This window comes from Aedes aegypti, chromosome 1, assembly GCF_002204515.2.
Source record: "Aedes aegypti strain LVP_AGWG chromosome 1, AaegL5.0 Primary Assembly, whole genome shotgun sequence".
NCBI classification, from domain to species: Eukaryota; Metazoa; Arthropoda; class Insecta; order Diptera; family Culicidae; genus Aedes; species Aedes aegypti.
Genome location: NC_035107.1, coordinates 60,268,330 through 60,295,348, shown reverse-complemented (window position 1 = coordinate 60,295,348; position 27,019 = coordinate 60,268,330). Strand labels below are relative to the sequence as shown.

At 38.1% G+C, this 27,019-nt stretch overlaps 1 protein-coding gene and 1 long non-coding RNA gene across 2 annotated transcripts in view; one reads left to right on the top strand and one right to left on the bottom strand.

Moving 5' to 3' along the window:
• The window catches only part of LOC110681571, a 263,128-nt gene that overhangs the window by 210,525 nt on the left and 25,584 nt on the right, over positions 1-27,019 (bottom strand). The window lies entirely within an intron of this gene.
• On the top strand, positions 10,885-11,556 carry LOC110681577. Its single transcript, XR_002503278.1, has 2 exons — positions 10,885-11,293; positions 11,362-11,556. It is a non-coding gene; the product is annotated as an uncharacterized LOC110681577 (long non-coding RNA).

Sequence of the window (27,019 nt, the reverse complement as noted above, 5' to 3'; positions counted from 1 at the left end):
TTTAGACACTCCACAAAGAATCTCTTTAGAACAAAATGTGGAGATAGTTCCACCAAAAATTTGTCCAGAAATTCAACCAGTGTTTTTTTACAGGATGCTAAGAGAAGTTTGGCCATCCACATTCGACAGAATATTCTTCAACCTTTGTATAAGCTGTAACCTTTTTACACCTACCTTAATCAGCGTTAAGAAATTTGTAAACGAAACCCAGGGAACTGATTTTTCCTTCAATTTATCCAGTTTTTAGATTTTCAAACGATTCCTACGCCTGTCCTTACAAAAAATATCTACAAAAGATTATTCCAGAGGTTTTCAATTAATTCAAGTGATTTCTCTGATTAACTAACGATTTTTTTTTAAAGACGTCCTTCAGAAAACCCTACAGGGATTTTGTTCATTTATTTTTCAATAATTGTTCTAGAAATTTATCTGGAATACCCTGAAAAACATCCTATTTATTTCATACTTAAGGTGAAGATGCATCGAAGCTAAAACTCAAATTTTCAAGAGCACAAATCTAGAGAACCTGACAACCGTTCGTGCTGAAAATCTAATCGATTGGTCACCACCAGCGAGTGACCAGTGAGTAGCATTTTCAGCGCAAACGGTTGTCTGGTTCTCTAAATTTGTGCTCTTAAAAATTCGAGGTTTGGCTTCGATGTATCTTCACGTTAATGTCGAAATTTATATATAAATTCCTAATGCACTCCTATAAAGATTAGGTACTCGCTTTATCAGAATTTATTTTGCAATAATTTCTATAAATTTTCTCCGACATCCTATTAAAACTTCATGGATATATTGTCTCCGGGGATTTCGTGAGGAATTTCCGAAGGTGACTAAATAGAATCGCATTAACTAATGAAATTGGCATATTTTATAATTTAATTTCAAAAAATTGCCATGATCTTGAAATAACTCGAAAATGACTACCTCTAGAAATGTGGAAATAATAATCATTATCGTTCAGAATAATTTCAAGATTCTTGTTTTATCATCAAAACGTAATTATTTCAACAACAACAAAATAAAACCTTTAAGGGCTCATTCACAAATGTCATAACGCTGAAGGAGGTGGGTGGAAGTTCTTAGAATGTTACAGATCATACAAAATTCGAAAAATATTCATGAAAAATGCGTTACGTGGGTGGGTGTCAAAAATAACAATTTTTAGCGTTATGAAATATGTGAACAAACCCTAATTTCTTTATCGTTAAATCGTGAAAATAGTGACTTAAGTGGCCATTTTCCTTTAAAAAAAGTAACTCAAGTAACTTTTTTATGCAATTAATAACTGTTTGGAAAATAGAGAGCTATTCACTGATCATTGACTAGCTACCAGACCTATGTAAGCCTTAGGTGCCGTTTTGAGGTTGAGCTCTCAAGTTTTCCGACAAACTAAAATTTTGGGACACCCTACTGTCTACGACAAACGTTGTCTCGCAGATGGGATTTCGAGAGGTACTACTCCGCGGCCAAATCTGCTGCCGTTTAATTTTGCACCCGTTTTCGATTTACGCCGAATGAATTTTAATTGAATTGAACATTCAAATCTCCCTAGGTATGGACGACGAACACCCACATCCAATAGGTACCTACATACCGATACTCAATTGCGGAAAGTCGATATCGCGCTTCGCGGATTTTATGCGAGAGTGTGATGAAAGGATCCCATGTTTCTGTTCGACAAGAGACGGTTCCATCAGAAGTTTCACCGCTTAGGCAACGGATGATGACGATGGCCGGCGGAGCTATTAGTGCGGTCATTCAAGCAGGAAGCGTAAGTGTGGGCACTTGCGAAAACTATTCGTTTGGAGAGTTTTTTTAGATTGGGTGTAAATCTTCATACTAATGCGGATGTCTTACGAAGTGAGTGCTGAACGTGGATGCCGTTTGGTTTGCAAAGCATGTAGAAAACAGTTTACAGGGAAACGTCTTCGATTTGGTTTGCATTCATAAGGAGTGTTTTCAACCTTCTAGATTTGTCGGGATTGAACAGATTTTGAAGGCATAATTTCACAAAAAAATATGGAAATCTTCTCAATGCTTTGTTATGCATTTGTAAAGTTCTACAATCTACATGCATGACATAGAATTGAAGTTACGATAATTCGAAGCTTTTCCGACAATTCAATCCATGAAAAATAGAAAAGGTTTCTCAAATAATTATGACAAGTAGGGTTTCGTTCTACTTCATCGTAAGAGCTACTATTCGTCGTATCAAACTTAAAATGTTCCACTACGGCGGATATTCCAACTTACCTGCAACAAAAATTTATTTTCCAAATGTAATTTTGTGAAAGCTTTTATGATTCGTCCACCTGTACACCAAAAATGCAATGAAACTACTGTATTTCGATAAATAACTTCAATTCAATTATCAACTTTACACTTTTTCACCGAAATCACATGGACGAACACGATTTGAGAGAAATGCTTAGTGATCGACATCAGTCACACCACTTTCCAACACAAGTTACTTCCCGCCCTCCTGTGTGACTTACATCGCCGGGCACTTATTTTCACTATGGAAAACCTTCGTACTTCTTCACTGAAGGATTTCATTCCAATCACATGCCGTAAAACTTCAATAAATCCCCAAATTTTACGAAATTTCCTCAACCGCCGCGTATAATTGAGAATGTAAACAAAGTTTAATCCGTCGTACTGAGAAAAATAAGTTTGTGCGCATCAATGTGTGCGCGACGCTCGACATAAAAATACGGTTCCTTTGATTGTGTTGTTTTCGCTGTACTGTGAGCAAATGCCAGAATTGTACGGTCAAAAGGAATTGTGTTCATATGTTTGGGCTGAATTTTGATGAGGAACAATTAATTTTAAGGAAGTTAGTATATTCCATCATGCTGAAGGAATGGAGGGAAATGCCCGTAGATCTATATTTTCTAGTAAAACATTTTATTATAGCGTTGATGTATGTATTGTGTTTTAACCACTCAATACATCAAAGTGAGCCGTAAGTTGTGAGACGAATCTGGAAACTGATTGCGACGGAGTTGAAAATGATACGACGGATTGAGAATACGGTAAGATGCATTTTATTTGCATTATTTCCAAAAAGAGATCAAGATTTATCGAAATGTTATTGTGCAATGCTAAAGCCGTTTTGAGAAAGAATTGTTTGGCATCGGTTTGTATCAGCATCATTCACGGCAATACTGGGAAAATTGCAGTTCTCACTGATCAATGCTTAATACGATGGATACAAGCATATCACCCTATTCGGAAAGTAATCTGAGACAAATTCAGAAAGCATTATGGGAAGGATCTGGAAAGTATCACCAGAAAGATTCTGGAAGTGACCTAAGAAGGATTCTGACAAAAATCCTGAGAAGGATTCTGAAGAGAATCCTGAACAGGATTCTTAAGAGAACCCTGAGAAGGATTCTGGAAAGAATCCTGAAAAGGATTCTGAAGAGAATCTTGAACTGGATTCTGAAGAGAATCATGAACAGGATTCTGAACAGAATCCTGAACAATATTCTAAAGAGAATCCTCAACGGGATTCTGAAGAGAATCTTGAACAGAATTCTGAAAAGAATCCTGAACAGGATTCTGAAAAGAATCCTGAAAATGATTCTGAAGAGAATCCTGAAAAGGATTCTGAAGAGAATCTAGAACAGGATTCTGATATTGGTATTTCAAGGAAAGAATATTGGTAAACAAAAAAAAAAGAGAACTGAAATTTCCAAAAATACAAAACAAACGGAGCCTCAAACCTCTCCGCATTTCATCACAATGAAGCACCCCTAAAGTGTTATGTTTCTCCCCATCAACATAACAGGGCCATCAATCGTACTTGCCATGGCACTTACATCCGAGCATTGTTCCCAAATCGCGGTATGTCGGGGCAGCCCCAGCACTAGTTGCCGCATCCAGCTCCACCACGTAGCGAGAGTGAACCACTTTTGATTGGCCCCCCTAATCGTGAGAAAACAGGTGCGCTCCGGCACCAAAACAGCAAAACGAAACCACCACAAAACAGTCAGTCAAGTTGGGTTGGGGATCACCCAGATTTCGCGGTCCCGATTGGACCTGATCCATCAGCTTCCAGACTCGCACGCTTAAACAAAGTTACACAACGTTGAGTACGATTCGAGGAAAATCGAGCACTTCTTGATCAAGGTGTGTCATTTTTACACATGCTGTTAAATCTGCTTCTTGAATGATTTCTTCTTCTTTTTAGCAAAGTATATGACACATAAGGAAGCTCAGCAATACTAAACGTCTCTATGCGTCATGGAGTTTGAGAAAATTAAGAATAAAACAGCACAAACTTATATTTCAGGATGTGTGAAAATAACTCACATAATGTGTTGGCCCAGAAAAGCCCGATTTTGTGTAGCTTTATTTTAGAGATGCAGTCGCCGTAACAACGAAGCGGTGACGCTAATGATGATGATGCTCGATCAGCAGCGACCTGCAGATGGCTCTGGTTCGGAACGGGCTGGGCACACCAGGTCCACATCAGGTCTTCGATGAGGTTTACCGTTTGCCCGCTAGATGTCCGTTTGAGTCGCAGCAAGCCTCCTCTCGTCGCATCAGTTTCAAAGTCTACTTTGATTTGTTCCGATGCATTTCTTTCGGTTGATGAAAAAGGTGTCGAAAAGACGATTAACTTTGGACTCAAATCTGGAGCACCACAAATGTTGTTTCAGCGCCATCTGTTGCTGCGCGGAAAACAATCAATTTGTGGCGTTTTCTCTCATTTGGTAAGATTGCTACGCTCGCAAGAATCGTCGAATTAAGCACATTGTTTTGTTGCAATCAATTGATGACGAGCAAATGATGCGCTTTAGCAGTGTTCAGTCAACTGATACACAATAATCCAATCGATAGCGCAAATGTTTTACGCAAATTTGGAACGTGCCACTTGGCGTTTCGGCTGACCGATCCAAGCGATGCAACAAACGCCGACGCGACTATCGCGCCGCGGCCCGGCTAAGTGCATTCTCTTAGCAAATGTGCAACCGCGCGCATCTAGTGGACCGAAAGACGCAAAAAACAATCGACTGATTTCATAAAACAAAAAAAATAAACACCGAATGCGAAAACGAAATTTTATTCTCGGATTGCCTGCACGGAAAACAATCGTGTAGCGGAGTTTGGGGCAAGTGGGGGCAACCATAGGGGAAATAAGGCCAAACATTTTTGCAATCTACTACAGATTACATGCATGCTTTGTCCTTTGGCGAAGAGGCCTGTGTTATTCGCATACAAAGATTTTGGACATCCCTGATGTAATCCAGGTAAGTCAGATGTAAAAATATTGTATAATATTGGCCCCGAAACGCTGCATCGAGGAACACCAGCTCTTACAGGAAGTTTTTCAGACTGCGAATTCTGATAGTGAACCTGAAGTGTAAGATTTGACATAACTTTGAATTATTCTAACAATGTATGTTGGAAAATAAAAGTTTTTTTAATTTTATAATCAAGCCTTTATTCCAAACATTATTGTTTTTTATATGTCTAGAAGAGCAACACCAGCAGAAAAACCTTCATATTTGTTGGAACGGATCAAATTTGTTACACGTAAAAGTTGATGAGTGGTCGAATGTCCATGGCGGAATCCGAACTGTTCATTAGCAAAAATTGAATTTTGGTTGATATGGACCATCATTCTGTTCAAAATGAGCTTTTCAAAAAGTTTACTGATAATGGAAAGCAAGCTGATCGGACGATAGCTAGATGCTTCTGCAGGATTTTTGTCTGGTTTTAAAATTGGTACAACTTTGGTATTTTCCCATTTGTCAGGAAAATATGCTAACTGAAAACATTTGTTAAATATATTAACTAAGAATGGTAAGCTACTTTTTGGAAGTATTTTGATGAGGATGTAGAAAATTCCATCATCGCCAGGAGCTTTCATATTTTTGATTTTTTTTTAATAATAGTTCTCACTTCTTCCAAAGCAGCCTTCCCAGAGAATATTTTCGAAGTCCTGAGTAACTTGATTTGCTATTGGACTAGTAAGTCCTAAATTAAAATTATACCCGCTTTCAAACTGCATAGCAAGTTTTTGAGATTTTTAGTTAGTAATAATTTGTTTCCCTCTTTCATCGTTGGTCACGATTCCCTCTGATGTTTTTTCAAAGTTTTAAAAAATTTCCTGGGCCTAGAGCCAGGGTCCAATTGAGAATTTTTTTTTTCAACGCTTTTTTTCGTAATTGAGAAACTCGTTTTGTAATTTCTTTATGCAGATCCTGCCATATGATTTTCATAGCGGGATCGCGAGTTGCAAAATGATGATTTTTTCAGCAAGAGTCTAGATTTATAGGCTTGCCGAGTTGGACAAATACGAAAAGTGTTGAAAAAATCGATATATAAATAACTTTTAAACATGCAATTCACGCTGCAAATTCGCTTTTGAGTGAATCCGCCTATTATTTTTTAGGATACTGTCGAATCGACAATGTAGATGCTTTATCATGTGATAAACTTTGTTATGAAGCAGCCCCATATGACGGCAAACTTGAAAATTTGTATTAAATTTTCACTAAGACTCTACTTTGAAAACTGTTTAAATATAAATAAACCAATATAATTTTTTATTTCATGTATAACATTATTTAACCCTCAAAAGCCCGGGACGAGAATTGTGTGCTTCAAATGGCTCGTTCTCAGAAACTTGCCAACCGAATTACGAACTTTTTGAAGCTTTTTAAGGGAAGAAAGGGACTTAAAGATGGTTCCTTAACCCTACCCCTTTTTCTTAGGGGTGGATGTAGGTGTGGCATAATTTCAACTAACTTTGATTATACGAAAATGACAACAACAGAAGATCATAGGTTTTCAGAGACAAATAATCCTTAACTAGTAATACTTTACTAATTTTTTTTTGGTCGCGCGGAACTCCAGGACAGGTTCTGGGAATGGTAAATAATTCTCCTATAAATAATTCTCCTATAGCTCTACGAGCCTATTACGAGATACAATTTTTTGTGATTTTCTTGCTGATCTAAAATTGGTCAAACATAATTTAAGATTGATACTAAGGAACTATCTTATTAACTCTTATTAGGGAAGAGGCCTCTTTTGAAGCGATTATAGAATCTTGTTGTGAAACATCAAAATTAATGATTTTGAAAAATAAGTTCAATAGAAGACAATTCAGTGACACCTGATGACATTGGCCACTTACTAGCATATTCCAGGGATGTGGAGCTTTCAGGAAAGTGATCACTTCCGAAATTATTCTGGAATCCTAATTTGCGACATAGCAAATTTCATGTATTTGCACAACAAATGCATTAGCAGGCTTTTCAAAAAAAAAGGTTAAGGAGCTTCTGGGTAAAATATTAGAAAAGTTCCTGGGTAGTGCTTCGTGAAGCCCAAGCAGGACAGTTCGGTTTTGCGTCGTCCGATAGATTTTGCTCACGGTTTCGCGCGTGTTTTCGTCGCCGGAGATTTTTTTTACGCGTATCGTTATTTTATACAATCCGATGACCCTGGAGGGATCGGTTTTGCTTTTTACTGGGCATTGAGCAAAAATATTGCTGCACAATCGACAAGCATTTCGCGAAATACTATTTATACTATGAATAAACTATTGTTTTCTCTTTTGATTGCCGGCATTCAAAAGATTAAATTGAAAACACTTAAACAACAAATGTTAATGGTCTATCGCCAGCTTTCTAGGCGAATCCTGACAATATACCTTCCCCAACCTCCAACTCCGTAGCACTTATGAGGGTGTCGCCAGGTCCATCCCACTTGGGCTTAGATTGGGTACCACTTCTAGTACTGCATTTGGTCCCTCGGTAGTGCAAAAAGTACCCAAGTTTGACAGATCGCAGTACACTTTTCACGGCATTCTGGGTTACCTTATGAGCCATTAAATTTTGGGCAACTGCAAGGGACATGGAGGTCTTTAATTTGTCTTTGGTGTCGCTGAGTCGGTGGCCTCTCATTAAGTAAGTGCTACATCAACATTTCCTTCCCCTATCCCAAGTTACGGTAAAGATGGCTGTGGCCGGGAACAGTGATATTCATGCTTTTAGTATTCTTGTTTATGATTTGAACAAGGTATACTCCCCTGCCTTGTTCCTGAAAGTAGTCAGGATGAGATTATTAAAAAGAAACATGAATGTTGCTAGTATCCAATCTACGAAGTATACCGTAACTACGCTAACGCTAACGCTAACAAATGCATTAGCAGGCTTTTCAATCACATTTGGTGATATTGGCCATCACCTGGCATATTCCGAGGATGTGCTGCCATCAAAGACACAGTTTTTTTATTAATAATTCTGATACCTTTCTTGTGACACGGCATATAATAAGATCAATAAAATAAATTTTTTATGACTTCTGGCAATACTGGCTACCGGCTACTGTTTTCCGGTAATGTGGTGTCCTCAGGAAACTAGGTACTTTCGAATTGTTTTTGAAACCATTCCGGAAATGTAGTGCTCTCATGTGTTGGATGTACAGTCGACTCTCCACATCTCGATATCTCTCCCTATGTCGATGATTTTTTCGGTCCCTTCATTCTGCATACATTTTCACTCTCCATATCTTGATATCCTCCTTATCTCGATATCTCCCTATCTCGATGTGATTTTCGTTCCCAATTTTCTCTCCGTATGTCGATATGCCCATTAGCAAAGGCAACTAGACTACATTTTAGAGATTCAAAACAATTAGCGAAGACGAAATGACATCTGTTTGTTTTTTATTTTCCTGGCAACGGAGTGATTTTCAATCTAGTACTCGTTAAAAATTTGTTCTATGTCCCGATCTCTCTCTCTGGTCCCTTCGATATCGATATGTGGAGAGGCGACTGTATATTATAATGTGCAAGATCAAGTAGGTATTTGTTTAGTTAGTTAACAGGCGTTAAGAGGAGGAGAGAAACATACATATATTAGGTTTTGAATCACCGAACAAGCTGCTTTGATTTCCTGTGTTATCACGCATCAGCTCAACAGGTTGTGGGTCCAGAGCTGCAGGACATCAAAAAGGTAGTGCGTGTGTAGTACATTGTTAACAGTTTTTGGAGCAGTTTGTAACGAGTGAGCAAAAAGCATGGAGTTTCCGAAAATGGGTTTCCAGAGGCTAAGTTACGATAACTACGAAACCTGGAAATTGCGTGCACGACAAGTTTTGACGCGTGAAGGACTGTGGAGACACGTCGAGGATAACTTGCCGGATGGAAAGGGAAAATCTCCGGAAAGGGAAACGAAGAACGACCTGGCTTTGCAGATTATCGAGATTGTAGTAGAAGATGCACAGCTTCGACTGATACAGGAAGCTTCTGACCGCTAAAGATGCTTGGAATATACTACGAAACTGTTATATCAAGAATTCATCGGTGGGCAAGGTTGCTCTTACCAATAAATTGTCCAAAACAGAACTCTCTGAGGCAGGCGATTTGCGACAGCTCCTGGTGGATTTTGAACAATTATTCGAGTAGATTGAACATGCAGGATATCGTATGGATGAATGTATGAAAGCAGCTTTCATAACTAGCGAGTCTTCCGGAATGTTAGGAGAATACCGTTGCTGCGATACAAGGGAGAATGGAAGTTTTCATGATGAATTTTGTGAAGACAATGCTGCTTAAAGAATACGATCGTCGACTTCAAAGAAACGAAACAAGTGAATCATACTTGTCAAGTCCAGGTTGAATCTGATTTAGTCGACATTGGAGGAGGAGCGTTGAAAGTATATTGTAATATGCAAGATCCAGTAGGCATTTGTTTAGTTAGTTGACAGTCGTTAAGGCGAAGTAGGCTGTCATTGAAATTTGTACTGGGCATCAATGATTGTGGCTAATTCGTCTCACGATTGCGAATTGAAGAAAATCACTTGGTTTTGTACTGACATAGTTGAAAAAGTATCAGCATATTTTCTACTTGTAAGCGCAATCAGTATTACTTAAGATGACTGAGTTTTATCACTTTGAAATCGTAAGCCTCAAAATCATCATTGCTGCCAAAACGAATGACGGGCTACTTAGCCTTAAGAGGGGGAGTGAAAAATACATATCTCTTGTGGTCAGAAGTCCATCACGGACCCAACACGGACCCAAAGAGTTTAAATATGCCCAAACTATCTCAAAAGTTTCACAAAATACATAATCTGGGAAGGATATATTTGAGGCCGCTAAGATTCTACAGTCAGCCAATCCAAGAATGCGTTGGTCATCATACCTACGTTATTTACAAACACACAACAAATTTCGAAACCCAGTAAGGCAAAACATGAAAAACGATTCAAAAACGAAGAAATTTGAAGTTGATAAAACGGGAAAACTTCTGATGATCAACTGTGGATAAGAGAGGTAATCCATTGGGTTCACGTCGATAAAGGTGTTCTGCAGATAAATATTTGAGGGTTTAGGATCGCATTGAAACATACCAAAATTTCCACTTGAGATCACTTGAATGAATCTGGGAAATTATTCAAAGACGGTTGTAACCATTTTGACGACAAGGTGAATGAGGAGTTCTTGTTGCATCAGTACAATTCGTCGGTCTTCGTTGAAGATCAGGGAAGAGAGCATTCTACCTTTAAGAAAACAGTCGAAGGATCGTCCACTAAGATGAACCTTGGCTGAATCAAATCGATTAAAAGTTCGTTATTCAAATAAACAAACTTTTGACAAGCATGATATTTTTGTTGAGTAACTAGAAAATGATATTTTTGTTGAGTAACTAGAAAATTGATATGAAATTAGCAAAAAAGTGACACGTTTCCTCAGTGAGAATCAAACTCTCGACTTCCTTTTCGCTACATAGAGCGCGTTACCACTACACTACGGGAGGACTCAAGGACGCAGGAGTTGAATAGACCATTTCCGTCAAACCTAACATCCTTGTTTTATATTTTTTCTCGAAAGATCATGACTTGTAGGAAACATTTTTGTTGTTAGTTTTAATTTTTATGTATTTTCGAATTTTTTGTGAATTTTTAAAAATTGACTATTTCACCACTTTTGGAGACATGCGGAACGAAAATGGTAACCCTAAGGGTGGTGAGTAAATCGTGAAACTGATAACCCTATACTCAGCTCTTATTTACATTTCGAAACGTCAAAAAATGAAAAGCAAAATCTCAAACCATAACAAACGGATTCGGTGGTGCAATTTTCCCCCATCACAGCCGTCGGGATTTACGCCGAAAATCAAGTTGGTCCCAGCTCACGCATTAATGCGATCGTTTTGTAAAGTCCCAGGTGTAATAGCCGGCTCTAAACGTTGGAATTTAAACTGATATCTGTGGGAAATAACTTCGACGGGTGTTCTCCTCTGTGGGCTAAAATTTACTGGTGAGTAACAATCACCTTTAGATTTCCGATCGTTCTTGAAACTCTGAATAAATCTTTAACTTTACCAGGAGACAGGGCATCTAACGTCGAAAATTGGCGCAATAATTCGAGCGGTTATCGATTCGACCCGGCCAGTGATAAACCGAAGCGGTATGTACTTGCAAAGTTCCCGTAACAGTGCTAACGTGCTGCAAGCGACGAGTTGGGATGCGGTTAGGCTGCCAAGGCCAACAAAGTATGCCGCAACGCAGCGGAAGATTCCGGAGGATAAATAGATAAAATATAAATGGCAGATCATAGAGCAGAAGCGGGACAGTTTCAACTGGGAGTGACGTGCGATCCAGAGTACTACCGGTGGACCCAAAAGTTGTTTCTGTTGTTGCGTGAGGATCGTGAAGATGGATTATGGATTAGAGTATCAGGAAGAGGGTCAGGTCAATTGGTATCTTGATGAAGCGGAGTTGGCTGCTTATCGTGGAGATCCGTTGCCGAAGTGGAGAATTATTTATTTGATTCTTTAAAATCACAAGATTTGCGAACGCGTTGTACGATGGGTTGGCTAGTCCAACGTTGGAAGATTGGAAATATATAATCAAGCAACAAAAGCACTGCGACTGGAAACTGTTATGGGTACAACCGGTACAACTGTGAATTGAAAGAAAATTGCCATTCTGATGTGGACCAAACATCCAGAAAACTTGGAGCAAGCGCTTTTGGTTGCCGTTATGGTAATTGCAGGGCTGGTAGCAGGTCTCTTTGTAGGTAGATATAAGGTCATTATTTTAATGCAAGTCCTAAAAAAGTCTATTTTCAATGGAGGTTATCTAAAGTTTAACCAAAATGTTCTCTTAAGTCACTTCTTCCTTATTACGCTTCATGTAAATCCTGATAAAAAAAATCGAGGGGTTTCTTCGATTATGGATATGTTTGAAATATTTTCTCATATTATCTTGGAGAATTGTCTACCTAAATCCCGAATAAAAAATACAATACACAAACAATTTAACGTATTGTAACAGTAGCATTGGAAATACAATACAGTATATTGTAAAATAACAGCACAGTAACAGTTCAATATATTGTTCAATTAGGTATGGTATATGATGTTTTAATAATATACCGTATGGATTGTTAAGTATCGCATCAATACAAATATTGATATTTTCTCATATATGGCTTTGAAAAAGAACAATAAGATATATTTTTTAGTATTGGTAACAAAATTTAGTGGATTACTGTTAAATATATTGTTTTCGTATTGTTTTGAATGACAATTTGTGCATTGTTTTACAATACATTAACAATTCAACAAAATGCATATTGGTCGGTGGTGAAAAGAATAGAATTTGTACGAAAGAGTTTCAACTCCTTTATAGAAGTATAGCTCTTCAACATTGTTGCATTCTTCTTATGAAAAATCACAGTTAGAATCATTTTTTTTACAAAACTAAATATTTTATCTTTTCCAATATTTTTTACCAAGTATTTCTTGCTTTTAGTACTTATTTTGTTTACTTCTATGAGGAATCTTTTTTTCTACTCCTGGTTCATGTTTTTCTTGTTTTCTCAATTCAGGTAATGGCCTATTTTTAATCTCTAAAGGGGTATCTAAAGTACCTATTTTCAAGATAATCAGTCGCTACCAGCCCTGTAAATGAGAATCCTGCTAATCACGAAAAAATCAAGGAGTAATGAATACCTACTACTAGTTTTTGAAGAAATTCGTTAAGGGAGTTTTCCAGAATTCCTCCAGGAGTTCATACGCCGATTTTTTCAACCATCTTCACATGCTCCACAGTTTTTTTGCTCCAAAAATTCCCCATTAAATCTGACCAGGAATTCCCCATGAAACGTCTTTAGGAAATTCTCTGAATTTCTCTTCAACATTTTATCTAGGAACTACTGATGTAATTCTTCCAAACATTTGTCGGTAAATTTTAGTTTAAACCTTTATAGAATCGTTCATTTGAAGTTTCACAATCTATTCCATTCCATATGTCATACTACAGCAGTTATTCCATTTATTCTTATGATCATTCTTTCGAAATTTTCTACTGGTATTTTCCAATCTTTGTTTTGATGGAATTGTTTCAAAATATTTTTCAGAATATTATCCAAGGATTCCATTTTTTCATAATTATATTAACAATTTATCTAGAAAATCCTCCAAGCTCACCTCAAGAGTCCACGAGCTTTTTCGGAGATCCTTGCAGGTGCTCATCTTGTATTTCTACATACCTAAATTTCAGTAGGGAATTCTAGATGGTTTATTTTCGGAATACTTCCCGAATTTTGAAAGTATTTCTGAACAACACTTCCACACACTCAAAAGCGTGTTTGAATTCATAGAAGTTCTCTAAACGCTGGGGAGGTAGTTGCAGAATTTTCGACGATCCGTATGTTTTTTTCTAAGAATTAATACAAAAATGTTAAATGTCAAGAGGATGCTTTAATACAGTTTTTTTTTTTCAATAATTTGAAAGACATACCAATCGAGTGACAATGCCATTTTGTTTCTCCAAAATGGTCTAATTTAAATGAACTCTTTCTCTAGAAAAGAGGATGTTTATCTCGTCGCTAGCGGAAACATAGGTGGCATACATCTGGCCACTGCGATGAACGGTCCAACATCACTTGCTTCTGTTACGACTTCAGCATCTCCTATGTTAGTTCCATTTCGAACACAACCGAAGCCAACAGAACCGTCGAGCTCCTCAAAATCCACGATGCGTTGCAGCTAAGGTTGTTCTGTTTTCACGCTGGCCACGGAGAAGTTTGTCATTGTGTCGATCACGTTCGGCACCGTCTACGGGAACATACCGGTAAGAGGCGATCGTCCGACGTCTTTGTCCGATTCACCATCCTTGATGTAGTGGTAGTAACTGTTGGTTGTTTGTGGCTTTTGTGTGCAATGGTTGTGCAGGCTACATCTCCGGATGTGTACTTGGTGCCGGAGGAGCCACAATTGGGTCCGAATCGCCATCTTTCAACAGATCCTCTGACTATAAACACACAAGGAAAAAGAACCAATTTATCACATTGCATCTTTTCGCAGTACTATTCTTACCGTTGCTGTTTTGCGCTCCTGAGTGTTGTTGCCGGTCAATTATATTCCGCAATCTACCAGTAGAAATCTCGTCCTCATCCACCAGCACGGCCTTGGGCTCGAAATCCATTCAGCTTTCACCTTCTACATTAGTTGTGCGCCGTGTTTTTTTCCTGGAAATTTCGCTCAGTGTTTTTGGGTCGAGACTATTTTACGAATAGTCGCCAAAGCGCACTTCACACGATACGGAAAACACAACCGAGATAATGCTGTTTCGGTGATGGAGCCGAAACTTTTAACGGCCAGAATCAAGGAGACGGAGGATGGTTCTCATGAAAACATGTTATGAAAACATAAACAAAAACAATCATCTGTCATGATGGACAGTCAGCTGTTTGGCCAGCTGATCAAAAATTCACCACAACGTGTTGAAAAATCATGGGGGAACAGGGGGTCGAGAGGGAAATCACCATGAAATATTTTTTTGGAGACCGTGGGGTAAAACGGCGTGCCGCAAGTTTTTCATTGTTTTCCAATAGTTAGAGGCTTCAAAACATATGGGTTCCTTAGGAAAGTTTGTTCAGTGAATTGAAAGGAAGCTTATGGGCCAATAAAATTTTTCCACGGAAATGGTCTATTCGGTTTCAGCTCAATAATCACGTGGTCCTCTTTCGCAAAGTGCACCTCTTTCAGAAGAATTAGATGCCCATCCAAACACAACGCCCAGACAACCAAAATGTACGTATAACGAAATCACCTGGAGGCTTTGTATGTGCAACATTTCACTTATAAGATGTCGCGAAAAGGCCTTCTACGTACAAAAGTGGAGGCGATATAGACCAATCCAGTTGCCTGCGTAGTAGTGCAATGTTGACAAAATTTTCTTTGTTTGCTGTGAGAACTGTCACAACATTGCTTTTGTTTGCTGTGAGAATCCAAATATAAACAGAATTGCAGCAAAACAACCACTTCCTTGTTGGCCTGCCGTTGACCGAAAGCTCAATGACGTCAAACAAACATCGATACGTTTTCATTCTGAGGAAATCGACTTGTGTAAGATTGATTGTGCGTTGGTGTTCGTGGCAGTTTGCTTGGGGACCTCTATGCGTGCATATATTATGTGATGAATAATAACATACAATGCGAGTGTATAAATATTCCACCGAACTAACCTGTGATCTTATGTGACTTAACTTATGATAACAAATGTCGATTTGACAGCTGCTACGGATTAATTCGACTTACTTTGTACGAGTGTACGGGACGAAACAAAATATACAAATGAACTCAGAAAAGAAGTGTTTTATGCGAGGAAGCTCATCAATCTGACGAGTTTATCAACGGTGTTTTGCGAGTTTGATGTAATTAGTATGAATAAACGAGTTGTAACATGAACTTTCATGCGATTTCTGGTTATCTGGGCTTTTTCTATTGTATATGCAATGTCTAGCCGAGAGCGCATTATTTATTAGGTATTGAAAAACCACACACTTCCTTCCTTGCTTTCCATCCACTATGGGCGATCAAGTGGACAATAATCGAAAAAAAACTTGTTCTGATAGGTTTTTCTTCATTACAACATTCCAGAGCAAACACTTTTATTAGGATATTCGTGAAATAACAGAGCAAGATCTTTTGTAGTTTCATTGATACAGTATGTCAAAGTTAGCGTTTTAGGAAATACCAAGAATTCAGTGCAAACTCAAGGTGTACGTTGAATGAACTCTGCATATTCGTAATATTTTATACAGATACACTGTTTCACTGTTCGAAAGCTTGCTCAAAAAGCTGTCTTCAAAAAATAAAATAGAAATTCGTACTTTTTTCGAGTAATGTAAGGATGTAAAGATGTAAACTAAAGGAAAGAAATGAAAAATTTAGCTGCACATGTTTGCACATTTTTCATGTGGGGCTTTTTGATTTTTCTCTGTATTTTTAACAATTGTTCTTTGAGAACAGCTAGAGGTTATTCCAGAGGATACATAAATATCTTCAAATGGTTCATATCATCACTACTACATAAGGGGGGGGTCCGCAGCCTTGAGGTTACGCTTTCGCTTCATAAGCGGAAGGTCATGGGTTCAATTCCCAGCCCCTCCACAAAAAAACCCGTCCAGCCACCAGAAGACGCCGCACGGAGGATTGTGCTTTGGGGAGCACATCCATCCTCCGTCAGTATCAGATGGTGACTGAGACAAACTGACCCTCTTCGAAGGCCTAGCCTCAAACGACTTAGGAACACGGCAAAAATGAAACACCGCAAGAGCAATGGACTATATGCCTTTCCATTTGACGTCTAAAATCAGCTGATCTCGAAGCACTTTGACAGTTCTTCTATGGAAATGACTGGCTCGTGTTAGCTCCGGTCCTCCACCGATGTAAACAAATGCATAGACGGACCTGTCAAATGAAAAGGCCTATGGCTTATGGAAATAGATTGGACTAAACATCAGAGCTCTCTCCTACCTGCTCGGAGTGAGAGTAAAAGAGTAGAAGAGAGTGAAAGCAGATGTATGTATAGATTAGTTAAAAATAGATCTGTATCGGTAAAGTAGATACAGATGAACTGATTCCGGCACAGTAGTGGCCAATAGCACGGAGTTCCTTAAAAAAAATCACTACTACATAAGTTCTAATATTTATAATGATTTTTGTTAATCGCATAAGTGGCCAATATGTATCATTAGTAATTAAACTTTTATTTCGCCATAGAACCTTTTAAAAAGTTTGTCTCGAAAACATGTTTTTTTCTTTTTTGAAACAAAACATCAAATTTGTATCACAAATCTCTTGAATATGACACGAGATGTCAACAATATTTTTGCCGTCTGACAGTTCCATTCAAAAGGCAGTGAAGTTGAAGTTTCATACTGCAAACTAAAAAATATGAATAACATGGAAAGTGTTTCACATATGGAATTTTTTACAGTTTTCATATTTTTAAATATTATCAATGAAAAAAGTTCAGAAACATCACAATGGAAGATAACCTATAAAATCAGTATAAAATTTATGAGAAAAATATTGATATTTGTGTTCAAAATAGTCTTTTTTTTATTTTGAAGAATACATATGTTTTGCTATTCTCGCAACTTTTCTATTTCCTGATGGATTTGCCTCATATTTTGTACCTTTGTTACGTACATATACAACTTATATATTGTCTGGTCCGCTGGATACAGGTATACAACCCGTCATCAAAAATGTATGCGAATTTTGCTACCTTGCTTGCGAAGCAATACTAACAGATAGCTAAACAGACATGACGACAAACCACGGCTTTTATATACAGTAAACTCTCCCTTATGGGAAGAAAAGAAACTAACATCGCGATGCTAAATTGATTGATTTGATATGCTTTAAACCAGGGATGAGAAAAGTACTGCAGCGAACATTTACCACCTCTACATTTACATGTTTCTACACGACCATCTAAATCCAAAGCAAACCGTGACCGTTCAAAACAAAAAAAATGTCACTGCTCTTCAAAACTGTAATGTTCTTCTTTCCAACGTTTTTTCAAACCCGTGTGCGAATTGACTCGTGCACAGTGGTGACACGCATTTTTGCATTTTTGCTCGATACAGGCAGCATGAAATTGAACTTGTTTATATGTATCGCAACGGAATAATTGTGCTCTTGCTATTAGCGCTAATAGATTTCAATTAGTTGAAAACACAAGCGAAATATTAGCGATTGAATTATTTTACATTTTTTTCAATCATACATCTCGAGATGGCTGCCCGAAAACGATCACAGTGGAGAGGCAAAAACAGTCAAGCAGTGTGTGAACCGTTGGCAGCGCAACGCCTGATGGTATTGATGCTACTGCTGCTTTGTGTTTTGGTTGACTGGCAGAATCGATGAACTGTAGTAAATAGTGGTCACAGTTCCCAAGCCTGCTTTAAACTAATTGAGGGACACAATAGGGTCCTAAAGTACTGTCCCAGTTTTAGTTCCAAACGCTTAAAAACACATGTCTACTTCATGTTTCTTCAAATTTTGTCACACCCCTTGGCTTGAACTCATATTTTGGGTATATTTTGTTTTCCGTGTCCCTTCCGATATGTCAGATAGGAACAACCCCAGTGTTAAAACTAAAAGCCCTGTGGTGTTTTTGTCGACTAAGCGAACGTCAAACATGATCAAAAGTGTCAAGGTTCATTTATGATCCCAATTTTAAAATTATAGTTTAAACATGATATAGCCATTATTTGAGTGGTAAAAATTGCTAAAGTAGTTGAAGTAACATGCTCTTTCGTGTTATTAAATAAAAACAAGATTTTATTAATTTGAAGATACATTATAATCTCAAGTACTACCCCATATACAGCTGCGAAAAAAATATCACTATATTCTATATATGTAGAGCACAATCCACTAAATTTTCAGCTTCATCGGTTCACTAAAACTCGAGATTTGCTTCTGCAAAATTTTGATAATAATTGTTAGAGTAAGACAAAAGATAGGGAAAATGGCACGGTCTCCCGTGTCACCTTAAGGTGGCACACTTGCCCCAAATTTCGCTAATGCGATTACCATCGCACGCCCCTCATCGTTGTGATAGCACTGACGCTTGCACCGTATAGTCTTTACAGGCGGCAGAGCCTGATGGGATCCTCGTATAACCGCCAGCAATGATGGATCAGTTTTTCGTTTACTTTTTAAAATTTTGCATTTTTCCACTTGTGGTGTCTGCCTGCCTGCTCTGTGAAGCTCTCCTCCACGGGAGGGGAATTATATGGCTCGGTTACGCCAGATTGGGGTGTGCGCGATCACGCAATGCAATGGACTCTATGCCGCATTTGGAGGCAGACGCCTGCTGAGACGAGCAGCCGCGGCGGCGTTTTTTTTTTCTAAGTGGTCACTAAGCGGCAGAGATGGCGGCGATCGTGCGCTTCAATTTGACAATGTTTAAGCAATTAAACGGCGGTTGGTCCCAATTGAGATGCTGGTGATGCTGGAGATGGGGGTGGTTTCATTGTACAAAATGCATTGACTCCTGGAGCGAGTGTGTATTTACTGTAATGGTAGCCTAATGAAATCTCGAGTGACTGAAAGGCTAATTCGTGCTTAAGCAGTCAAATTGAGGTTGAATAGTGGTGATATTAAAGACATGTGAGTCAACCGACTTTATACGTTTACACAGATTCTATGACACTACCCCGAACGCCACTACCCCGAATGCCACTACCCCGAACGCCATTACCCCGAAAGCCATTACCCCGAATGGGTCATTACCCCGAACGCCACTACCCCGAATGGGTTACTACCCCGAACGCCATTACCCCGAATGGATAACATTTTGAGACATATTCTAGTTAAAGAGTGGGGAGATAATTTTACGATTCCTTTTGAGTATTTCACGAGTTTGGGTCAAAAATGTATTTTTTAAATATTAGAAGATAAAAAAGCAGCTAGTTGTTCTGCAAATAATTTTTACACACTAAGTGTTGTCCTTTAATTTTGGGAAGATTCACACAGCCACATTGCAATGCTCTGAAGAACAGCCTATTTCGAAAAGAAGGGAGAATTTATTATATGCACAAAATTAGGATGCAGTAAAGTCTCTTATTGGACGTCGGTGGCCACTTCCTTTACTCATTTTTATAGGTGTCGGGCATTAAGATTAAGGTCTTCTTAAAGATTTTGTTTCGTAAACGATGGTAATGGAAGTTCACCCTGAGATAGTCGTTGCAAGTATTGTTCTATGGAACCCGCCTAAAAACCAACCTAATAGACGACCGTTCCGCTATCGCACTTGTACACATGTACATGTTAGAAAAATCGGCGGCCTCTGATTGACGCTAAGTAAAAACTTTTGTTGATTTGTGGGATCATTGATTTGAATTTCTGTGAGATAACCACAAAAATATATATTTTTGATTCAAGATAATGAAGAAATGATGATGGCAGAAAAGTGGTCATTGGCGTAGCTAGGATTTTTTTCTGGAGGGGGCCCAGGGGGGGCCTTGAAAATACTGCTTTTATAGAAGTAATGTCGGTCGCAATAATCACGATTTTTTCAAATTTCGTAGTTTTGACAGATTTGTATTGATTTTATATATATGTTATTTTGTCTCATTTTGCGGAAAATCAGAGATATTTGCAAATTTCAATTATTGCTACGAAAATGATTCACTCTTTTCAAGAATTCAAACAAATAAGGAATGTCCTTTGTGATTCTTCTACGAACTTTTCAGGTATTCAACCATATGCTTTGAAGAGATTCCTCTGAGAATTAGACATGGATGCACCATTTTGGTGTAAAATGTCTCAAATAAACAAAACAAACAACAAACAAACTCTGAAAATTCACACAGGAATTTCTTCATGAATTTATTTCTTACTTTTCAATTCTTTCTCCAAGAACTCCTTTACCAATTTCAATTGAGTTTGTCCTAGGATTTGTATGGAAAATCATTCCCAGACCTTCTGATCTCACCAGAAAATTTCTCGGAGAATCTCTATCGAATTGCTTAAAAAATCTCTTGAAGAATTCCACCAGAGAATGTATTGGAAATTATTTTAATCATTTCTCCTGGAAGGACCTCTGGGTACTTATAACATATAAATTCCAATTGTTAGTTTAAAGTATCATCCTGTGTTCATTAATAATCTGTTTAGGATTTTCAGAAGTGACTAAGCATTTCTCCAAAAAATAGTACAAAAATTCTGGGAGCCTCACCAAAATTGTCTTCATTCTACGAAATAATCAGAGAGTACGCCAACAGTATTTCAAACTTTGCTTTTCAAATTATTTCAAAAGTTTCTGTATAGGATTGTTGGAAAAATCGCAACAAAAACAAAAACGCAACAACAACTTCCTGCAAAAAAAAAAATGACTCTTCCAGGTGTTACTGTAATGATTCCTCCTAATATTCCACAAGCATTTAATGAGCAATTAAAAAGAATTCAATTGGTAATATGTTATTCATGATTTCTCAGAGAAGTTCTCTGCAGACCTATCTGTAGTTTTTCACAGGTAATTATTTTTTAGATTTATCAAAAATCTAGGAGCAACATCTCGCATTCCTTCAAAACTCTATTGATTTTATTTTTCCAAAAATTCCTAACTGAGACATGTTTGAAGAATTCTAACATTTCTATAAAGTTCCTAGAGGAATACGTTCAACTGTTACTTCAAAAACTTTTCCGAGAAAATACTCAAACACTTCTCGAGTAATCCGTTCATGGATTTCTTAGAGAATTATATTATTGATAGAATATTAGGATTGTAGAATATTATTGTAAGGATTTTAACAAAAAAATAACAGAGAATCATCTAAAAATTTTCCACATATTTTTTTCTTTGAACAGCATTAACGATTCTTTTGGGATTTTTTGAAAAAAAAAAAAAATTCCACCAGATTTACCAAGATTTTGCAATTCTTGAACCTTTTAAAAAATTTCTCTAAAAGTTCCATCAAGTATTCTTGCAGGTTCTAGAAATAAGCAATAGCTCCAATTTTTTGGCTAATGCTAATCTCAGGATTCTTCAATAAAAAACTATTTAAGTATTCATCCATTCTCCAATTTTTGGTTCTAAAACTACTCCAGTAGGTGAATTCCAGCGAACAATTTCTTCGAAGAGAAGAAATTTTCTTCCATTACGCACCAGAGAGAAAATTTTCTCTTCTTCGAAAAAAATACGCGCCGGAATTCGCCTACAGGAATATTTCAATATTTTTTATGGGTTCGAAAGATCTTTGTTGGTATTTTTTTTTGTTTTTGAATAATTGCAGCTAAAATATAATTCGGATAAACTAACTCAATTCCTGTCGTAAAATTCAAGATTTAAACCGTAGAATTTCTGAAAGTGTACCTCACAGATTTTTATTTCCATACAATTAAATAAACGTCAAAATATCATCGTTCAACATCAGAGTGACCATTTCTTGCATTGAGGATGAATGAACTTTAGAGAAAAATCTTTCCGATTTAAACAGGAAACATTCACCATGTTTGAAACGTAAAAATGTATAGCTTTCTGAACTGAAAAACAAAGAATTACTAACGTCATCCACAACTTTAGTAACAAATTGATACACTGAGACTTTTTTTGTTAAAATATTCAGGTAAATTTAGCTGAGTTTGAAATTTAACCAAAAAGTGATAGTCAGTGAAAAAAAATTCACTGAACTCCAATCGTTAAATTCTTTGAAATAATCCTACATATTGTCACAATGCATTTTAAATATGATATGTGCAGTTTGTTTCGAAATAATTACTCTGCCAGATGTCAGTTCTATTGTTGACCATTTTTCATGGTCATATTTTCTGAAAATTATCATACGGATATTTCAAATTTAGATACACCCCAACCTCTTTTTACGACCGTTGTCGGGGGGTCGTAAAAAAATCGGTCGTAAAAAACATCAGGGTTATAATCATGTTTTTGAAAAATGCAACGTCTAGATGCGGAAATACTGGTTCGACATATTCGGCAAAGTTGAAGCATGGGTTGAGAACTTTCCAAAATGGCCGTTCAAGTTTTCATATTTTGGTAATAGATGGCAACACTGCTCGATTGTTATCAAAAGAGCCAATTTTATGGGGGTGTGATATGCAAATACCAAAAAAAATTAAAGATAACGATACCGAATGTTCACCAAAGTTGAAAAAAGTGTTGCGTGCCATACAGTCGGTCGAATCACAAATGTTCATGTGGCTGGCAACACTGTTTAAGAAGAATAAAGTAAAGATCAAAACCATCAAACTTGAGCGGAACAGAAAAATATAATGCTTAGCAACATAGCAATACTCTTCAACTGTAATCCAGTTTTTCATGAAGAATTCAAAATTTTTTTCGTAGCTGGCAACACTGCTTAAGTGAAATTGCGCCACCAGGCAGTACAAGTGTGCATGCAACTATTGTTTTGCGGATATCTCAGGATCCTGACCACTTAGAAAGATGGCATCTTCGACAAAGTTGTTCAGTAGCTCAAACGCTATCATTATAAAAGTTATGAGATTCGTAATTTTGACACCAGGCGGCGCTAGTGAGCATAGAATTTTTGTTTTCCGGATAGCTCAGGATTCTGGCCACTTAGAAAGATGGCGTCTTCGGCAAAGTTGTTCAGTAGCTCAAGGACTATCATTATAAAAGTTATGAGATTCGTAATTTTGCAACCAGGCGGCGCTAGTGAGCATAGAATTTTTGTTTTGCGGATAGCTCAGGATCATGGCCACTTAGAGAGATGGCGTATTCGGCAAAGTTGTTCAATAGCTCAAGGATTATCATTATTCTAGCCAAGAGATTCGAGATTTGGCCACCAGGTGGCGCTAGTGAGCATAGATTATTTGTTTGCCGGAAAGCTCAGGATCCTGACCACTTAGAAAGATGGCGTCTTCAGCAAAGTTGTTCAGTAGCTCAAAGACTATCATTATTCTAGCCAAGAGATACGAGACTTTGCCACCAGACGGCGCTAGTGAGCATAGAATTTTTGTTTTCCGGATAGCTCAGGATCCTGACCACTTAGAAATGTGGCGTCTTCGGCAAAGTTGTTCAGTAACTCTAGGACTATCATTATAAAAGTTATGAGATTCGTAATTTTGCCACCAGGCGGCGCTAGTGAGCATAGAATTTTTGTTTTGCGGATTGCTCAGGATTCTGGCCACTTAGAAAGATGGCGTCTTCGGCAAAGTTGTTCAGTAGCTCAAGGACTATCATTATAAAAGCTATGAGATTCGTAATTTTGCCACCAGGCGGCGCTAGTGAGCATGAAACTTTTGTTTTGCGGATATCTCAGGATCCAGGCCACTTAGAGAGATGGCGCCTTCGGCAAAGTTGTTCAATAGCTCAAGGACTATCATTATAAAAGCTATGAGATTCGTAATTTTGCCACCAGACGGCACTAGTGAGCATGAAACTTTTGTTTTGCTAATATCTTAGGATCCTAGCCACTTAGAAAGATGGAGCCTTCGGTAAAGTTGTTCGGTAGCTCAAGCGCTATCATTATAAAAGTTATGAGATTCTAAATTTTGCCACCAGGCGGCGCTAGGGAGCATAGAATTTTTGTTTTGCGGATAGCTCTGGATCTTGGCCACTTAGAGAGATGGCGTCTTCGGCAAAGTTGTTCAGTAGCTCAAGGACTATCATTATTCTAGCCAAGAGATTCGAGATTTCGCCACCAGGCCTCGCTAGTGAGCATAGAATTTTTGTTTCGCGGATAGCTCAGGATCCTGACCACTTAGAAAGATGGCGTCTTCAGCAAAGTTGTTCAGTAGCTCAAAGACTATCATTATTCTAGCCAAGAGATATGAGACTTTGCCACCAGACGGCGCTAGTGTGCATAGAATTTTTGTTTTCCGGATAGCTCAGGATCATGACCACTTAGAAAGGTGGCGTCTTCAGCAAAGTTGTTCAGTAGCTCAAGGACTATCATTATAAAAGTTATGAGATTCGTAATGTTGCCACCAGGCGGCGCTAGTGAGCATAGAATTTTTGTTTTGCGGATAGCTCAGGATCTTGGCCACTTAGAGAGATGGCGTCTTCGGCAAAGTTGTTCAGTAGCTCAAAGACTATCATTATTCTAGCCAAGAGATACGAGACTTTGCCACCAGACGGCGCTAGTGAGCATAGACTTTTTGTTTTGCGGATAGCTCAGGATCCTGGCCACTTAGAGAGATGGCGTATTCGGCAAAGTTGTTCAGTAGCTCAAGGACTATCATTATTCTAGCCAAGAGATTCGAGATTTGGCCACCAGGCGGCGCTAGTGAGCATAGAATTTTTGTTTTCCGGATAGCTAAGGATCCTGACCACTTAGAAAGGTGGCGTCTTCGGCAAAGTTGTTCAGTAACTCTAGGACTATCATTATAAGAGCTATTAGATTCAAAATTTTGCTACCAGGCTGCGCTAGTGAGTATGAAACTTTTGTTTTGCGGATAGCTCAGGATCCTGACCACTAAGAAAGATGAAACTCATAATCGTTTATAATGATAGTCCTTGAGCTACTGAACAACTTTGCCGAAGGCGCCATCTTTCTAAGTGGCTAGTATCCTAAGATAACCGCAAAACAAAAATTCTATGCTCACTAGCGCCGCCTGGTGGCAAAATTTTGAATCTCATAACTTTTATAATGATAGTCTTTGAGCTACTGAACAACTTCACCGAAGGCGCCATCTCTCTAAGTGTCTAGGATCCTAAGATAAGCGCAAAACAAATATTATATGCTCACTAGCGCCGCCTGGTGGCAAAATTTTGAATCTCATAGCTTTTATAATGATAGTCCTTGAGCTGATGAACAACTTTGCCCAAGACACCACCTTTTTGAATAGTCATAATCAAGAGCTATCCGCAAAACAAAAATTCTATGCTCACTAGCGAGGCCTGGTGGCGGGATTTTGTATATCATAGCTTTTATAATGATAGCGCTTGAGCTACTCAACAACTTTGCCGAAGACGCCACCTCTCTGAATAGTCATAATCCAGAGCTATCCGCAAAACAAAAATCATATGCTCACTAGCGCCGCCTGGTGGCGATCCTGAGCTATCCGCAAAACAAAAATTCTATGCTCACTAGCGAGGCCTGGTGGCGGGATTTTGTATATCATAGCTTTTATAATGATAGCGCTTGAGCTACTCAACAACTTTGTGGTCAGGATCCTGAGCTATCGGGAAAACAAAAATTCTATGCTCACTGGCGCCGCCTGGTGGCAAAGTCTCGTATCTCTTGGCAAGAATAATGATAGTCTTTGAGCTACTGAACAACTTTGCTGAAGACGCCATCTTTCTAAGTGGTCAGGATCCTGAGCTATCCGGCAAACAAATAATCTATGCTCACTAGCGCCACCTGGTGGCCAAATCTCGAATCTCTTGGCTAGAACAATGATAGTCCTTGAGCTACTGAACAACTTTGCTGAAGACGCCATCTTTATAAGTGGCCAGGATCCTGAGCTATCCGCAAAACAAAAGTTTCATGCTCTCTAGCGCCGCCTGGTGGCAAAATTTTGAACTTCATTGCGTTTATAATGATAGTCCTTGAGCTACTGAACAACTTTGCCGAAGGCGCCATCTCTCTAAGTGGTCAGGATCATGAGATATCCGTAAAACAAAAGTTCTATGCTCACTAGCGCCGCCAAGTGGCAGAATTCCGCAATTGAATGACCACCATATGTTAGCCCTTGAACTACTGAACAATTTTGCTGAACATCATGATCCTCTATTTTGAATACATTTTAAGATAATGATCATTTATAAAAACGGTCGTTAATCTGAATTTCGGTCGTAAAAAAGTGGTCGGAAAAAGAACCGTCGGTAAAAAAACGGTCGTAAAAAGAGGTTGGAGTGTACTCTCAAGTAAATTTAAAATTACCGATACAAGACAACACAGCGCAACAAAATGTACATTTTTGCGTGTCTCAAGGTTCAAATTATGTGTCTCTAGTAGATTTGGGGTTGCTGAATCTGATGCCGTTCTCAGAAATTTCTCAGCACGTCACAATTTTTAGCTAAGGTCGCCAAAGTTGTATAAAACATTGATTTTATTGATGTTCACATAAAATTTGAAGTATATTTTATCAATTTTTTTGTGATCTTTTCCACCTAGCATGCAAAAGAGGACTTAAAGTTTCATTTTAGATGTATTTTGATTGAAATTGCACGATTAAATTTAGATCAAACCGATTTTTTTCAATATGCTTGCAGCCTCCATACAAAATTCTTCGTTTCTCTTATA